This window comes from Lacerta agilis, chromosome 1 (assembly GCF_009819535.1).
Source record: "Lacerta agilis isolate rLacAgi1 chromosome 1, rLacAgi1.pri, whole genome shotgun sequence".
Taxonomy (NCBI): domain Eukaryota; kingdom Metazoa; phylum Chordata; class Lepidosauria; order Squamata; family Lacertidae; genus Lacerta; species Lacerta agilis.
Window position 1 is genome coordinate 19845458 of NC_046312.1, and position 6487 is coordinate 19851944.

General features: G+C 40.5%; 1 pseudogene; it reads left to right on the forward strand.

The window, feature by feature from the left end:
* Positions 1–685: 685 nt before the first annotated feature.
* On the forward strand, positions 686–5789 carry LOC117060611 (annotated as a pseudogene).
* The last annotated feature ends 698 nt before the right edge of the window (positions 5790–6487 follow it).

Sequence of the window (6487 nt, forward strand, 5' to 3'; positions counted from 1 at the left end):
GAGTCGTTCCAAATGATCTGAGAAATAAGGGACAGTGAAAGCTAGCTGAATGACTGTGAATGTACAGGTTAACATCAGGCCACCTGCCCCCTTGCAGAAGTGGTTGACTCTAAAAGGCTGCTGTTCTAGGAGCACTAGGCCCTGGTGAGGTTGTGTACTCTCTGTCTGAGTGGCTGAAGCAGCTCAGGACCCCCCCCCCAAAACCAGGACACCTTTCATTAGTGCTGTGGAAGGGAGAATGCAAGGCAAGCCTGCTGAGGATGTTGTGCAGCATCACTGGCAAGGATGATGAGCAAGAGGAAGCCCCAGGCAGTCCAAGCAAGTTATGCAGATGTGCAAAGGGACAATAAGTAATACCCACTTACTGAATCATTTGATCAAATTAATTCTGACCAATAAGGGCACAGTAAGCTCCCAATGTCTTCTGGGATCCAAATCCTGGCAGAACGTACAACTCAGGAGATAAATTCCTAGAGTAGGAAGCCTATAGAAAAGAGCTAGTGTTGTGTAAAACTAGGCAACAGTCAACAAATGAGAATGACACATTCCCAATAAATGTTACTCTACAACGAAAAGAATCCCTTTGAGTAGGTTTCCATAGAAGAGTGCTAATATATGCTGTTGTTTGTTTGTTTGTTTGTTTGTTTGTTTGTTTGTTTATGTGTTTAGGAAATCTCAAACTGCAATGAAACTCGCCATCCATTTCTCCTTGTTACTGATTGTCCTTCAAGCCCACAATGGTCATGGAGATAACGATCCACTTCAAGAAAAGCTAGCTTCCAGCATTGCTGACTTTGCATTTAAATTATCCAGACAAATAGCTTCACTCCAGGGTGGCAAAAATATCTTCTTCTCTCCTCTGAGTATCTCCATGGCGTTTTCAATGATCGGCATGGGTGCTAAATCCAACACCCAAAATCAAATTTACGAAGGACTCGGATTGAATTCAATTGACACTAGCAAGATCCATAAAGGATTTGAACAGCTCATTCAGATGCTGAACAGTCCTGGAGCTAAGACGGACATAGGAAATGCCATGTGGATAAAACAGTCACACCAAATTCTTCCTAAGTTTTCAGAGGATGTCGAAAGCTTGTACAAAACAGAGAGCTTTAAATTTGAAGAATCCTCAGTGGCTGAAAAGCAGATAAATGATTATGTGGGACAGAAAACCCATGGGAAAATTACTAAAGCAGTTGATGGCTTAGATCGAGAAACCATCATGGTTCTTGTGAACTATATCTACTTCAAAGGTATGTTAAAGAAAGTTAAGTTATAAATATTTAATGCTTTGTGTTCAATTGGCTAAAACTGGCAGGAATAACTTATACCTTCAAAACAAAGGAAGCTTTGCTAATTAAAGTACATAACTTTCCACCGTTGCCCACCAATGCTATTCGTTGCAAAGGGGTGGCTTGAAAGCTATGTGTTTATAGTTGATATTTTGAATGGTATATTGAAGATGGGGTTTTTAGGAGCGTTTCTACAGTGGAACCAGCAATTTAGTTGAAAGTTCTAAAAGACGTAGCATTTAATGCAGAATTAGAGAAAGAAAGGGGTTGAGGTTGAGGTGGCTAACCTGAAGGCTTCCAGGTGTTCTTGGGCAACATCTCCCACCATCCCTGACAATCGGCCATGCTGGCTGATACTGATGGTGGTGAAGTCCAGCAACATCAAGATCCCTGCCCCGGATGCTTATAAACCACACAGGAAGCAGTTTCACTTGACTTAGTCCATGTTTTAGCCCGCGGGATCCCACTCTTCCCATTTCTTGCTGTCAATAGCATGATGACTTACCCTTGGTAATCTTTTCTCCTTTGTCTGCACTCTCCTGATTCAACATACTGCTTTCATACCCATAGTTGAAGGTTCATTCTCCAGCAGGCAGCTGATACTCCTTTTTCATCTTAGATGACTGGAAATATCCTTTTAACCCTAAACTTACCCGTAAAGAAGATTTTTTTATGGACGAAGGAAAAACTGAAAGTTGACATGATGGGAAACACTGAGCATTACAGATATTTCCACGATGAAGCTCTGTCCTGCTGGGTAGTTGAACTTCCTCACAAAGGAGGTGCTGCTGCCTTGTTCATTCTGCCTGATGAAGGCAAACTGAAGGAAGTGGAGGATGCTATGGGGGAGGAAGCTTTGTCCAAGTGGAGAACATCTTTAAAAAGGGGGTAAGGCTTTTCTCTGCTGTTTCTAAATGCCTTTGTAGTAGTTAGTGCGGTGTAGTGGTTAAGAGCGGTAGACTCGTAATCTGGGGAATTGGGTTCACGTCTCCGCTCCTCCACATGCAGCTGCTGGGTCACCTTGAGCTAGTCACACTTCTTTGAAGTCTCTCAGCCCCACTCACCTCACAGAGTGTTTGTTGTGGGGGAGGAAGGGAAAGGAGAATGTTAGCCGCTTTGAGACTCCTTAGGGTAGTGATAAAGCGGGATAACAAATCCAAACTCTTCTTCTTCTCGTATGTATTAGAGTATGGAATGAAGGCATCTGTTTTAAAACTGTAAAATGCCTCTCTTTAAGTGTATGAAGATCTGACACTGCAAATGCAGTATATTCCTGAGTGTTCAATGTTCCGATTCTCATTTAGGGAAGAAATTCGTCTGTCCCTTCCAAAAATTTTGATGTCTGCATCTTATAATCTCAACAATCTGCTCTCTGGGCTGGGAATTACTGATGTGTTTAGCGACAATGCTGATCTATCTGGAATTACTGAAAGTAGTGGCCTGAAGATTAACGAAGTACATGTGTAAATATCATGCCTTGGGTATTTTATGGTATGAGATCAGGCTTTTAAAAACATTAAGTAACTGACAAATTTACTTCTAAGCATTGAGAACCGGCCTCTGGACCTTTCCACATTCTCTTGCTGTCTCAGGGGACTCTTTGCCTCTTTCCCATAGTAACCAATTACATGGGGTTGTATGCAGTGTTATTACTACTCAGAGCTGACCTGTTGAAATTAATAAAATGTATGTATGTATGTATGTATTTAATTTAATTTAATTTACCCACCCTTCACTGTAAGGTCCCAGGGTGTGTTACAACACTCAAACACAACATTAAAAACAAGGAGGATCATAGAATTGTAGAGCTGGAAGGGGTCCCAAGGGTCATCTAGTCCAACCCCCTGCAATGCAGGAATCTCAGCTAAAGCATCAATCACTGATGGCCATCCAATCTCTCTTTAAAAGTCTCCAAGGAAGGAGAGTCCACCACATCCCTTGATCTGGAAATAATAATAATAATAATAATAATAATAATAATAATAATAATAATAATAATAATTTATTTAGTAAGAGCTGTTCGACAGTGGAATTTGCTGCCAAGGAGTGTGGTGGAGTCTCCTTCTTTGGAGGTCTTTAAGCGGAAGCTTGACAGCCATCTGTCAGGAATGCTTTGATGGTGTTTCCTGCTTGGCAGGGGGTTGGACTGGATGGCCCTTGTGGTCTCTTCCAACTCTATGATTCTATGATTCTATGATTTGTACCCCTCCCATCTGGCTGGGTTTCCCAAGCCGCTCTAGGTGGCTTCCCATAAAAGATTAAAAATACATTAAAATTATAATTAAAAATTATACTGGAATGGACTTCCTTGGGAGGTTGTGGACTATCCTTTTACAGAACTTCATATGATTGGGAGTAATTGGTTGGACTGCAGTTGTATTTGATTTCATTTAATTGTCTAGTGGGGTAGATAACCTAGGCAGTACTGGGTGAAGGGAACTCTTGGTCCACCTTATGCTGTCTTTCATTGAGTCATTGTATGTGCACTTTTGGCTTGACATGCATTTGAGGTGAGCACCAAGCCCACCGGGCCACTATGTGCTTCTCAAATCACATGCCCAAGGTTCTCAGGACGAGGAGGAAGAATTCCTTCCAAACCTTTGTTCAGAGGCCACAAGAATTGCCTGTAAATATGCACAGGTGAATGGAGTGACTTGGTTCTGCCTGTCTTAAAGAACTTCCAGTCTGGACTATCTTTTGATTGGCTGCTTTGCTTTGCTTTTCTCCACAACACTGGGTCCTGAGTCGTCTTTCAGATGTGTTGGAACTTTTCCTAACCAAAGCAAAATTCTCAAAGGCAATGCAATTTTGTTTGTGTGCATGCAGTTGCCCCACCAGTAAAGGTCCCAGAATAATTCATAGACTCATAGAATGGTAGAGTTGGAAGGAACACAAAGGGTCCTCTAGCCCAACCCCCTACAATGCAGGAATCGTGGCTCATCCCTACCAACCCCCCCCCCCCAATTAGCCCCTCTCTCTTTTGCCATTACACACATACAGTATGGGCAAATGCATGCATTCGTGTGAGAGCAAACCAGGTGACAAGTGTGCCTCTAATTAGGGGGTTTGTCTTGCTGCAAAACTGTGAGCAGAAAAGGAAGTGGCATGGAATGCTTTGAGAGCATTCTCTGGGCAAGATGTCCTGGGGCAGTCTAAAGGAAGTGGTAGCTTTGTTAAATGCACATCCTGCCTTTATTCCATAGAGCTGAATATGTCAGTTATGCCACTACGCCACAAACCTACATGCCATACACAACACCCCCATACCACTCATGGGGAAGTAAAGATCAGTAGCTGTTATTTATTAAATTAAATTTGTATACTGCCTTTCATCCAAAGATCTCAATACAAAATATATAACACAAAATGCTCAAAATAAATAGGAAAAATACATAAGAAAAACATGAATGAAAACAAACCCATATACATATACCGGTATACAATTTGTAAACTGCTTTAATGTTTACAATCAAGTGGTGTATAAATTTTTGTAAAATAAATAAAAATAAATATGTACGAGACTTCTGCACTGAGCATCAACTTGTAACGGATACTGCCTGCATATCCAACTTGGGGCAGTTCAAATCTTATATTTTGACATGCAGACCTACTTAAACGCCATTATTTAAAAACAGCAAACGAAAAAAAGATGATCCATCAACAACATTGACTGCAGGGAGTTAATCTTGTGCCGCAGCTGCAAGCTTAGCAAAACAAACGAACATAAAATCCAATTTTGTAGTATTTAGAAAAACTGCTATAAACATACAACAGTGGCTCACTCATTCGTTAGTTTAATAAAGTACTGCCCTTCATCTGAGGATCATGGGGTGGCTTACAACACGAAAGTACGTAACATAACACAACACAACACACTGGCGGCTGACTGGAAGCCATTTAAACCTTAGACCCAATGGATATGTGTTTGTGTACATTTTTGTTTGTGTTTTTTTTCCTTGTGTGTGTTTTTGTGAGCTTGTGTGGTTGTGGTTTTTTCTTTGTGCATGTTTGTGATGGTGGGGGGAAGCACTGAGAAATGATTCTTGGAATGAGGATAGGGGGATTATAAATGTGTTTCGCTTCTCATCTGTGATATGTTGGAGGCTGTGATGGTTTCCAAAAATGAATATATCTTCCTTCCTTCCTTCCTTCCTTCCTTCCTTCCTGTGTGCAGGCTACCCACGAGGCTGTCCTGGATATACATGAAGAAGGTAGTGAGGCAGCTGCAGTGACCGCTGTAGACATTGGTTTCAAAAGTCTTATTCTCTCCTTTCCTATTGATCTCATATTTAACAAGCCATTCTTTCTTGCCATATTGGCACCAAATGATGGACCCATGCTTTTCATGGGGAAAGTAGTGAACCCTGTTCAAAAATGAACATCAGGGGGACCATTCAGAAGCTTCCAATTGCCAGACATCTTAGTGATGAAAGAGGACTTTCCCCCTTTCTTCGACAGAAGAAAGTGCCATAACCAGTAGTTGTTTTTAAGGACTACTATGACACCAACAGCAAACTGCATGTACAATAAAGATAATTTTAAAACGTGTCTCTATTTCATTTTTTAATATAACTTTTATGAAATTTTCTGTTTTACAATTTAGAATATTCATTTAAACAACCTTGAAATATCAATGACTTCCCTTCTTCTCTTTCCATGGTTCGTTTTGCATAACATAAATCCCTGCATATTTTACATAAACTAAACCATTCAGTATTCCATTATTACATCCATCAAAACTTATTTACACTTTTGAATTTATCTTAATGCTGCCAACGTTTTCAAGTGTACACAATTCCCCCATATAATCAATAAACATTTTGCAATCTTCTTTAAACAGATGTTCTTCTTGTTCTCTTATCAAACATGTCTCTATTTCAAATCTGTACTTCCTTTTACTGAACACTGTGAGTTACATTCCAGTAATATGTCAATCACTTAGTTAACTGTCCAGCTTAATCTCTTGACTGCAAAATAAATCTAATCAGATAGTAGATTTGTGAGGTTTGGAGCTTACAGGGTTAAATAAGCTCAACAGTCCGCCCCGCCCATAGGGAAGATGTGTCATACATCCGGGTAGTTCTGCCGTATACAGAAGCCTATGTGATTTGTGATGCACTGTTTATTTTCTGTTACATGTGGGTAGCCATGTTGGTCTGCCATAGTCAAAACAAAATAAAAAATTCCTTCCAGTA